We start from the raw sequence: 12,818 nt of genomic DNA, 5'->3' as shown, positions 1-12,818 counted from the left end.
TGTGTGTGTGTGTGTGTGTGTGTGTGTGTGTGTGTGTGTGTGTGTGTTTAATGTTCATCCCCTGTCATCTGATTACTTGCTTCACCTCTTGACCTGTGGTTGATTTAATTTAATCTTATTCACAGAAAGTGAAAAGCCCAGGGGTCTTTTCTGAGATTGATATTCCAACCTAGAATCATATGTGGAGATAACATAGAACCCCTGCACAGATGTAGCCCATGGCAGCTCATTATCCAAGTGGGTTCCCTAGTAATGGAAATAGGGGCTGTCTCTGACATGAACTCAGTGGCTGGTTCTTTGATCACCTCTCCCTGAAAGGGGAGCAGCTTTATCAGGCCACAGAGGAAGACATTGCAGCCAGTCCTAATGATACCTGATTGGCTAAGGTCAGATGGAAGGAGCCTCCCTATCAGTGGACTGGGGGAAGAGGCCTAAGAAGAGAAAAGGGAGGGAGAGGGCCACAGCTGGGATACAAAGTGAATAAATTATAATAAATAAAAAAAAGGTATGTGCTAGGGCTGAGCCACACAATTATTGTTTACAATAAAAAGCTTTCTGGTTTAAGGTGTTTGCTAGGGCTGAGCCACACCACAACTAAAGACAGTTTTTTTCTATTATACAATCTTGGGACTTCACAGTTTGAGCAAATATCATGCTACATGTAAATCAATGTAGTGAAGCCTTTTCGTTTCACAGTAGTCTCTAAATATATCAACACATACTGGAGAGAAGCCCTATTGTTGAGGTTTGAGAATGTCCCACAGTGGCTACTCATACACCAGGCTCAGAATGATGGAAGTTTATTGAACAAAGACTGACCACTCAGAGACAGAATCTGGACTCAAGAACGAAACTATGCTGCTGAGCTGTTCTTGGAGTGAGTTTTTAAAGTGAAAGAACCATAACCAAACAGGAAGAATTAATTTTCCCAGGTACATTGTGTCTAGCCAAGCAAGAATCAATTCTATTCCAGCTGCATTGTGCCTCGGTAGCTAGACAAAGCATTTTAAGCTGATTGGCTGGGATTTAAGGTACGGGAATCCTGGAAGCATTCTAGTTCCTCCTCATTCTGAAAGAAAGAAACATAGGGTATTGTGGGTTTGTTTATATAAAACATGCATTAATTCAAGCAGAATACTCAACAAGTATTGAATTATAATTAAGAGGCTACCACGTTCCCAGGCAAGCAGAGCCTAAGAACTTGGACTTAATTTCACCTTATGATCAAAATGGATACTACAAAAAAAATGGCTTCTGTTATACTAAAGATGAAAGCAGGCAACAGAGGAGTTGCAATAATGTTAAAAAGTAGGTCTCAACAGGGGGCCTACATTTACACATAAAGTTAAGGCAGTCCAACATGAATGTAATCAGCATGGTAAAGCCTTTGCACATTGCAGTCATCCTCAAATGCATGAAAGAATTCATGTAGGAGAGACACCCTATGAATGTAATCAATATAATAAAGCATTTTTACAACACAATAGTCTCCAAATACAAAAACTAACACATTGGAGAGAAACCCTATAAATTTATTTAGTATGGTGAGCCCTTTGCACATTTCCATAGTCATCATCAAGAAAGTATTCGTATTGAAAAAAAAAAAACCCTGTGAATGTAAGCATTGTGGTAAAACCTTTGCCTATCACAGTTATCTCTCAATCCAGGAAAAAACAAAAACTATAGAGAAACTTTATGAATGTACTCAAGAAGAATACTGAAGCCTCATAGGCCATATTCCATAGTAGGTCTGCAAGGTACCAGGTACATTCAGGCTTTCCTGGCTTCAAGAACATCCAGGTTAGATACCACAACCCCACACTACCAGACCCCTCCCTCCCAGGTCCACCAGGGCCACAGCTGCAGAAGTGAGCTGCACATTCTCTTCTGAGCCCCATCACCAGCATTTCTGAGGTTACTTGTAGTATCCAGAAAGAGCCAGACCTGCCTGGCTCCAGGAATATCCAGGTTAGACAACCCCACCCCACCCTACTCCACACTGGGTACACCTGAGGCACAGTCAGCAGACTACATACAGTCCCAGTGCCCCAGAGTCCACATTTCTGAGGAGACCTGCAGGATCCCAGGTACATCAGAGCTGCCTAGCTTCATGAACATCCAGATTAGATACCATACCCTGCATTACCAGCCCACATACTCTTCCTGTCTGGTCAACCTGGGCCATTGCCAGAAAAGGTGAGCTGCATACAGTCCTAGTCCCATAGCCTGATTTTCTTTTTTTTTTTTTTTGTATTTTATTTTTTTCTTATCAGTTACATTTTATTATCTATGTACCCCAGCCGTGTCCCGATCCCTCATTCCCTCCCAGTCCCTCCCTCCCTCCCTCCTCTCCACCATGCCCCTTGCCAAGTCCACTGATGGGGGGACCTCCTCCCCATTCATCTGATCCTGTTTTATCAGGTATCCTCAGGACTGGCTGCAAAGCTCTCCTCTGTGGCCTAACAGGACTGCTCCTCCCTTGGGGGGTGGGGAGGCCAAAGAGCCAGCCATTGAGTTCCTGTTAGAAATAGTCCTTGTTCCCCTCACTATGGGAAACCAATTGGTTACTGAGCTACCACAGGCTACATCTGAGCAGAGGTTCTAGGTTACATTCATACATGGTCCTTGGTTGCATGTCAGTCTCAGAAAAGACCCTGTGCCCAGATATATTTGGTCCTTGTGGAGCTCCTATCCTTTCCTCATCAGTCTAACTCCCCTTCTTTCTTATGATTCCCTGCACCCTGCCAAAGGTTTGGTCACGAGTCTTTGCTTTGAAAACACTGCTAGTTAGAGTCTTTCCAATGCGCTCAGTAGACTCCTGTCAATGTTCAATGCGTATCCCATCTGTCTTTCAAAACGAGGATTGATAATCTTACCCCATGTCTGCTCTCTTGATTATCTTTTTTAGGTGTATAGATTTCATTATGTTTATTATATCTTACAGGTCTATATAAGTGAGTATATACCGTGTTTGTCTTTCTCCTTCTGGGATATTTCACTCAAGATGATCTTTTCTAGATTCCACCATTTGCCTGCAAATTTCATGATTTCCTCCTTTTTGATTGCTGAGTAGTATTCCATTGTGTAAAAATACCACAATTTCTGTACCCATTCCTCCGTTGATGGACATCTGGGTTGTTTCCAGGTTCTGGCTATTACAAATAAAGCTGCTATAAACATGGTTGAGCAAATATCCCTTTTGTGTACTTGAGCAAACTTTGGGTATATACCTAGCAGTGGTATAGCTGGGTCTTGAGGAAGCACTATTCCTAATTGTCTTAGAAAGCGCCAGATAGATTTCCAGAGTGGTTGTATCAGTTTACATTCCCACCAGCAATGGAGGAGGGTTCCCCTTTCTCCACAACCTCTACAGCATGTGTTGTCCCTTGAGTTTTTCATCTTGGCCATTCTGATGGGTGTAAGGTGATATCTCAGGGTCGTTTTGATTTGCATTTCCCTGATGGCTAATGAGGATGAGCATTTCTTTAAGTGTTTCTCTGCCATTCGATATTTGTTTAGCTCTGTTCCCCATTTTTTAATTGGATTACTTGGTTTGCTGCTTTTCAGCTTCTTTAGTTCTTTGTGTATACTCGATATTAGTCCTCTGTCAGATAAAGGGTTAGTGAAGATTCTTTCCCAATCTGTAGGCAGGCATTTTGTTTTGATGACAGTGTCCTTTGCTTTACAGAAGCTGTTCAGTTTCATGAGGTCCCATTTATTGATTGTTGCTCTTAGAGCCTGTGCTGTTGGTGTTCTGTTCAGGAAGTTGTCTCCTGTGCCAATGAGTTCTAGGCTGTTCCCCACTTTTTCTTCTAACAGATTTAGAGTATCTGGTTTTATGTTGAGGTCTTTGATCCACTTGGACTTTAGTTTTGTGCAGGGTGATAAATATAGATCTATTTTCATTTTTCTGCATGTGGACATCCAGTTGGACCAGCACCATTTGTTGAAGATGCTGTCTTTTTTCCATTGAATGGTTTTGGCTTCTTTGTCAAATATTGAGTATTCATAGGTGTGTGGGTTTATTTCTGGATCTTCTATGCAGTTCCATTGATCCTCCTTTCTGTTTTTATGCCAATACCATGCAGATTTTATTACTATTGCTTTGTAGTACAACTTGAGATCGGGGATGGAGATACCTCCAGATGATCTGTTGTTGTACAGGATTGTTTTAGAGATTCTGGGTTTTTTGTTTCTCCATATGAAGCTGAGAATCTTTTTTTCAAGGTCTGTAAAGAATTGAGTTGGTATTTTGATGGGAATTGAGTTGAATCTGTAGATTGCTTTTGGCAGGACGGCCATTTTCACAATGTTAATCCTACCAATCCATGAGCATGGGAGATCTTTCCATCTTCTGAAATCTTCTTCAATTTCTTTCTTCAGAGACTTGAAGTTTTTCTCAAACAGGTCTTTCACTTGCTTGGTTAGTGTCACCCCAAGGTACTTTGGGTGGTTAGTGCCATAGCCTGATTTTCAAGTAGAAGAGCAGAGCTCCAGGATCATCCAGCTTCATTTTAGAGCCACTGCACCAGATCTGCTTTACCAGGAACATCCAGCACAAGGCTACCCACTGAAGACATCCTACTCTAGGAATATCCAGGTTAGGCCCCCTTCCCCATACCTGCTACATCAAGGTCATCCAGAACAACCAGAGGCCAGTAGAAGGCCAGTAAAAGAACATAAACAATAACAACCAGGGCAATATGGCACCTTCAGAGCCCAGCAAGCCCTGGATATCAGGACACAGCTAAACTACAAGAAAGTGACCTTAAATCCAATCCTATAAAGACTGTAAAGATATTTAAGGAGAAGATAAATAAATCCCTTAAAGAAATACAGGAAAACACAATTAAACAGGCAAAGGAAATGAATAGGACTGCTCAAGACCTGAAAGTGGAAGTAGAAGTAATAAAGTAAACATAAATTGAAGGAATCCTGGAGATTTCAAACCTAGGGAAGACAACAGGAACAGCACGTGCAAGTATCACCAATAGAATACAGGAGATAGAATAGAGACTCTCAGGGGTAGAAGAAATTGATAAATCAATCAAAGAAAATGTTAAATCAAAAAAAATTAATGCCACAAGACATCCAGAAAATTGGGGGCACTAGGAAAAGACCTAACCTAATAATAGGGATCAAAGGAAGTGAAGAGTCCCAGCTCCAAAGAACAAAAAACATTTTCAACAAAATTATAGAAGAAAATGTTTCAAAACTAAAGAGATGCCTATAAACATATGAAAAGCTTATAGAACACCAATTAGATTGGACTAGAAAAGAAAATACTCCCACTATGTAATAATCAAATCACTAACCATGCATTGGTGGTACACACCTTTAATCCCTGCACTTGGGAGGCAGAGGCAGACAAATTTTTCTGAGTTCGAGGCCAGCCTGGTCTACAGAGTTCAAGGACATCCAGAGCTACACAGAAAAGCCCTGTCTCAAAAAGAACAAAACAAAACTAATAGTAATAAAACACTAAATTACAGAACAAAATAAATATTAAAAGCTGCAAGGGAAAAAGGCCAAGTAACTTACAAAGGTAGACTTATCAGAACCACACTGGGCTCCTCAACATAGACACTAAAAGCTAGAACGACCTGAACAGATGTCTTGTAGCCTCTAGGAGACCACAGATACCAACCTCAACTACAGTACCCAGCAAAATTCTCAATCACCATAGATGGAGAAAACAAGATATTCCAAGACAAAACAAAATTTAAACAATATCTATCCACAAATAAAGCCTTACAGAAAATACTAAAAGGAAAACTCCAGCCCAAGAAGGTTAACTACACACAGGAAATAAATTAATTCCACAGCAGCAAAAACAAAAGACAGGAAGCACACACCAACACATAACACCAACATCAAAATAACAAGAAATAACAATCATTAGTCATTAATATCTCTCAACATCAATGGACTCAATTCCCCAATAAAAAGACACATGCTACAAGAATGAATGTGAAAACAAAATCCATCATTCTGCTGCATACAAGAAACAACTCAACCACAAAGATAGACATTACCTCTGATTAAAGGTCTGGGAAAGGTTTTCCAAGCAAATGGACCCAAAAAGCAAGTAGGAGTAGCCATTCTAATATCTAATCATATAGATTTTCACCCAAAATTAATCAGCAATGATAGGAAATGTACTCATCAAAGAAAAAAAAATCCACCAAGATAATTCTCAATTCTGAACTCTATGCTTCAAACACAAGGGCAATCACATTGAAAAAAAAAACATTCCAAAAGCTTAAATCACACATAGAACACCACACATTAACAGTAGGAAATGTCAACATCCCTCACTCACCAATGGACATGTCATTGAAATAGAAACTAAACAGAGAAACAATAAAACTAACTAAAGTTATGACTTAAAAGGACATAACAGATATGTACAGAATATTGTGCCTAAGCACAAAAGAATGTGATTTCTTCTCAACACCTCATAGAACCTTCTTCAAAATTGACAGCATAGTTGGTCACAAAGCAGGTCTCAATAGATACAAAAAAATCGAAATGACTCCTTGTATTTTATCAGACCACCATGCATAAAAGCTGGACTTCAGAAAGTGTAAAAGCTCATGGAAAGTGAACAATTCTCTACTTAATGCCCATTGAGTCAGGGATAAAATAAGAAATTAAAGGCTTTCTAAAACAATGGAAATAAAGGCACAACATACCCAAACTTGTGCTAACAGGAAAGTTCATAGCATTAAGTGCCTTCCTTCAAAACAAAATTGAAGAGCACTCATACTAGCAGTTTAAAAGCACACCTGAAATCTCTAAAGCAAAAAGAAGCAAACACATCCAAAAGGAGTAGATGGTAAGAAATAATCCCAGGGCTGAAATCAATACATTGGAAACAAAGAGAAAATTAAAAGAATCAACAAAACCAAGAGTTGTTTTTTTTTTAGAAAATCAACAAGATAGACAAACCCTTAACAAACTAATTAAAAGGCAGACAATATCCAAATTAACAAAATTAGTAATGAAAATGGGGACACTACAACAGATACAAAAGGAAATATTAAGATTCATTAGGTTTTCAAAATCCTGTTCAACCTCTAAAAAAAAATACAGTCATTAAAAGACCCCTACCCCACCCCACTCCCCAAGAAAAGCCCAGGGCCAGGTGGCTTCAATGCAGAATTCTACCAATTTTCAAAGAAGATCTGACACTAATACTCCTCAAATTATTCCACAAAATAGAAACAAGAAACATTACCAAACTCATTGTATGAGGCCACAGTCTCTTGATACCTAAACCACACAAATGGTCAACAAAGAAAGAGAATTTCAGACCAATCTCAAAAATTCTTAATAAAATACTCACAAACTGAATCCAAGGACACATCGGGAACATTACCCACCATGAGTAAGTAGGCTTTATCCCAGGGATGCAGGGATGGTTCAGTATATGAAAATCAATCAATGTAATCCACTATATAAACAAACTAAAGGGGGGGAAACATGATCATCTTATTAGATGCTGAAAATCTTTGACAAAATCTAACACCCCTTCATGTAAAAAATCTTGGAGAGATCAGGAATACAAGGTTCATACTTCAACACAGTGAACAATATACAGCAAGCCAATAGCCAACATCAAAAAAGTAGAAAAACTTAAAGCAATTCCACTAAAATCAGGGACAAGGCTTCCTACTCTTTATGTATCAATTCAATATGTTATTTGAAGTCCTAACTAGAGCAATAAGACAAGGAGATCAAGAGAATACAAATTGGAAAGGAAGCTGGGCATTGTGGCACACGCCTGTGATCCCAGCACTCAGAGGGGCAGAGGCAGGTGGGTCTCTGTGAGTTCAAGGCCAGCCTAGTCTACAAAGGGGTCCAGGACAGGCAAGGCTACACAAAGGAACCCTGTCTCAAAAAATAATTGGAAAGAAAGAAGTCAAAGTATTGTTATTCATAAATGATATGATAGTATACATAAATGAACCCCAAAATTATACCAGGGAACTCCTACAGCTGATAAACACCATCTCTAGAGAGGCTGCATACAAAATTAAGTCAAAAAATCAGTAGCCCTCCTTTATACAAGTGATAAATGAGCAATGAAAGAAATTAGAGAAAAAAACACCTTTCACCCCAAATAATATAAACTAACTTGGTGTAACTCTAACCAAGCAAGTGAAAGACCTGTATGACAAGAACTTCAAGTCTTTTAAGAAAACCACTGAAGATGATTTTAGAAGATAGAAAGATCTCCCATGCTCATGGATTGGTAGGATTAACATAGTAACAGTGGCCATCTTACCAAATGCAATTTACAGATTCAGTGCAATTACCATCAAAATTCCAACACAGTTCTTTACAGACCCTGAAAGAGCAACCATCTTCTTCATAAGAAAAAATAAAATAAAAGACCTAGGATAGCTAAAATAATCCTAAACAATAAAAGAACATTTGGAGTTATCACCAAATCACTCAGTTCAAGCTGTATGACAGAGCAATAGCAATAAAAACCACATGGTATTTCAGAAAGGTTGATCAATAAAATCAAATTGAAGACCCAGAAATAAACCCACACACCTACAAATACCTGATTTTTTACAAAGAATCCAAAACCACACAATGGAAGAAAAGAAAGCATCTTCAATGAATGGTACTGATTTAACTGGATGTCTGCATGTAGAAGAATACAAATAGATCTGTATTTATCACACTACACAAAACTCAGATCCAAGTAGATCAAAGACCTCAATATAAAACCAAATACACTAAATCTAATAGAAGAGAAAGTGGGGAATAGCTTTGAACTCATTGGCATGGGAGATAACTTCCTTGAACAGAACACCAACAGCTCAGGCTCTAAGATCTACAATTAATAAATGGGACCTCATGAAACTGAAAAGCTCCTGTAATGCAAAGGACACTATCAGGAAAAAAAAGCAACCTACAGAATTGGGAAAACATCTTCACCAATCCTACATCTGACAGAGGACTGGCATCCAAAATATATAAAGAACTCAAGAAATTAAACACCAACAAACCAAATAATCCAAATAAAAATGGTTACAGAGCTAAACCAAGAATTCTCAACGGATGAATCTAATGGATGAGAAGTATTTAAAGAAATGCTCAGCATCCTTAGTCATCATGGAATCAAGGTTTTGATTTTCATTGATCACTCAGGCTTTAAATCTTAAGTCTCCAGCTAGTCAGCCATTTGGTTGGCTGTACTGATGTCTAGATGGGGTCTCAAGGTTCTGCAACTTCAGGTTCATACTGAGACCTAATCCCATCTTGTCCTGGAGGGGTGGGGTGCCTGTTGTCTAAGTGGATTGAGGAGATCTGAATTTGTGGACCAAGTCAGAGGAAGGAAGGGGACTGGCCTTTCGGTCATGGATCACATGATACCTGACATTCAGCCAGATGAGTAGCTTTCCTTGTCAACCTACAAGGGTCTACACTCTCAAAGAAAGTTGACTCTACCTTTCCCACCATAATTGTCAATAGCTTCTCAACTTAGAAACGGGTCTACTGATGCTCACTTTCCTCTCTATGCTAAGATTTGTACAATTTGCTTGAGCTTGTATAAGTCTTGTGCATATTGTCACAACCTCTCCTGAGTTCTTAAATGAAGCTGTGTCTGGAAAAAAACTGATTTTTATGATCTGTATGCCTCCTCCTTGGCAAACATTCTTGATCCTTAGGAAGTGGTGATATATATCCTCTATCTGACACTGAGCATTTCTGAAGTCTCTTTTTTCTACATCTTGGCCAGTTATGGGTATTTGGGTTAATCATAATCTACCAGAAATAAAAGCTCCAATTATGGGAGTTGAGAGATGAACTACTCTAGATTATAACAGACATTCATTAGGAGTCAGTTTAACACTATGTCTGTTTAACAGAATAATAGTAGTAGGTTCTCCCCCTAAAGCCTATCTAGTCACATATTCTTGGCAACTCAATGGTGCCTGGTGTGGGATTCATGTTAAATACAATCTGAAAGTGGTTGGTTGCTACCATGATGTTCTACCACTATTACAGTAGTGGACATGTCTTGCCAGACCAGTCATTATTGTAGCTCACAGGTTCACAGATGGGAAAAACTGATGGCTACTTTTCTTCTACCACAGTGTACATAACATCTTGCAGCACTATGGAATCTATCTAGTGGGAGTGAAGCTTCCAGGTGAGCACAAGCTTGACTTCTCCATGTACTATGACTCAAGTATATGTCTTCAGCAACAGAGTCTTACCTTCAATATCTGGAAGGCAACTAATAGTATTGTCAATAGCCTCTAATATGTGAAGATCTGGGAGACTTCACTGACCAAAACTCCAAAGAGCTAGCCTATTCTCAACACCAGAATTTTTTTTAGCTTGAAATAAATTCAGTGATACTCTTCACTGGGAAATGAATCAGACGCTAAAAAATTAAGAGGGAGGGAGGGAGAATAGGAATGAAGAGAATGGGGGACAATTCAGCTCTGGTCTTTTCAGTGTCCTTGTGGGAATGTAGACTACAATAACACTGGTAGAAACTCTGGCTGCTCTTCAAAGAATTCTTTCTATCCAGCATCCAATTTGTCCATGGTTCTTCCTTTCTGGTTTTAATAAGGACCCAGTATCCTGGGCCCATAATGATTGAGCCCCATTCCTGTGTCTAAGTATAACATTGCTTCCATTTCATGTAGGAATTTTTGGAATTGCTCTAGGTTTGTTACACACTGGGTCATTTGACCAGCCACAGTATAAGACCAGATCTAGAATAAGGCAGTGTTTGCTTTGTAACAGCTTGTTTTGTAACAAATAAGTGTAGTCTGTACTTATTTATAGGCCTATGCTTATTTATAGAATTTGCAGATGTTCTGATTCTTGTGGGCTGATGGGTTACAGCTCTAGTAATTTTTCTGAGGTTTCCCAGCTTCAATATTTGCAATGGTTTTATAGTCCTTTTGATATTGGATGAGGACTGTGGCCTTTAAACAGTTAACTACTTTTCCCAGGACCATCAATCTACACTGGGTAACTTACGTAAATGATAGTCCATTTTTGTTCTGTAACAAATGGGAGAATTTTTTTTACCAGGAAAGCTGTTGCCACTTCTCTAGCATTCTTAGTACCAATGAGGAAAGCTTCTATCCAGCAAAGATAAGGTCCACAGACAGATTCCTGACCCTGCTGCAAGAGAACTTGTAAGCAGAGTCTGTTTGACAGTCCATGCCTGGGCAGATGTCTCTTCTCTGTGCTGGTTCAAGGAATGGGACAGGGCAAGGGTGTACAGACCACTTTTTACTGTGGTGGTCAGTTCTTGTCCTAGGAACAGTCAAGTGGCAGTTTATAAGGTGGGCTTCTCTTTCTTAGTGGAATGAGACATGTATTATTTTATTTTCTACTGTAAAATCTGTGGGAACAGCATTTTAATAACCACATAGATTAGTCCCCTTTGTTCCTTTTTCCAGAACCCTCTTGAGGTGTATACTTTGGCTGTACATAATTTACTTTCTATTAAAACTCTTGAGTCTGTAAGCGTATCTGCTTCCTCTAATTCCTAAGCAATTTCATTGGCCAGTCTCACATATATCTTTTGATATTCTTGTAGTGTAAGAATGTCACTTGAAAGATAAATTGGATGACTCCCAATAGATTTTTAATAATTTGATTATGTTTGATGAATGAGCTCTTGGCACTTAACCACTCTATTTTTTTTTTCCTGATCACAGCATAGAAGACCACAAAAGCATCATTAGAAGCAGTCCAGGTGTTAATTATTTTTCCCTTCCTCCAAATAAATCTCTTTGGTATTTTAATTTGGTATTCTTGGGCTGAGGAAGAAGACGATATTGGTTCCACATCAAAGTGCTGCTCTTTGGCTGACCACTATGCATCATGCCTTGTTTTCCATGTAAAAGTAACTACTCCCATCAGCAAACCAGGTCTCTTCTGGATTGGCCAAGGTTGGTCATTTAGTCACACCATTGGGCATAAGTGAGGCAGATGGTCTCAGTACACAGGTGTTCTACATTAGAACAAGATTCTGTAGGCACATTTTAATAGCTACATCTGGATTATACTGCCTGAAATTTTGATAGTGTAATTCTGATCAATATTAGGCTCCATTTTAATGAGTCCAGCCTACCTTTTAAGATATGAATGCTTTTAATTGCTGCGCCAAAGATACTTTAGCCATTTCTCTAATTTGCAGTGTCATAGATACTGCAAATGTTGCCCAATGGAGCCTCTCTGATGTTACAACATGTAGTTTTTTTGAAGAGTAGTCCAGAAGTCTCAGTTCCATCATAGACTCTGAGTCAAATGCCAAGGGCCATGCTTTGATTTTTGTCTTCAAATGAAAGAAGGATTATTGAAGTTTTGAAAGGCTCAGTGCTGAGACTTCTTCAAATGCCCGCTTTATTTGATTTAAGGATTGCTCCAGTTGAGAAGTTGTGAATATGGTCTCTTGATGGCATCATATACAGGTTCTACCATGAGTCACAGTCAGGAATCTACATTTGACCTAAGCCACTGGCCACAAGAAGGACCAAAGCTGTCTCTCTATTCTCGGAACTACTTCAATTCAATCAAGATAAGGATCATTGTCCTGTCTCAGGAGTCAAGATATATGACAAACCTTGTATTTGTGTGGGGTTATCTGGGATCGTGCAGGTGAGGAACCTAAAAGCAAGAAGAAAGAAAGAAAGAAAGAAAGAAAGAAAGAAAGAAAGAAAGAAAGAAAGGAGGGAGGGAGGGAGGGAGGGAGGGAGGGGAGGGGAGGGGAGGGGAGGGGAGGAGAGGAGAGGAGAGGAGAGGAGAGGAGAGGAGAGGAGAGGAGA

The sequence above is a fragment of the Psammomys obesus genome, unplaced genomic scaffold (genome assembly GCF_907164565.1).
Source record: "Psammomys obesus unplaced genomic scaffold, mPsaObe1.curated_primary_1811, whole genome shotgun sequence".
In the NCBI taxonomy this organism is placed as follows: domain Eukaryota; kingdom Metazoa; phylum Chordata; class Mammalia; order Rodentia; family Muridae; genus Psammomys; species Psammomys obesus.
Note: the sequence above shows the minus strand (reverse complement) of the source record.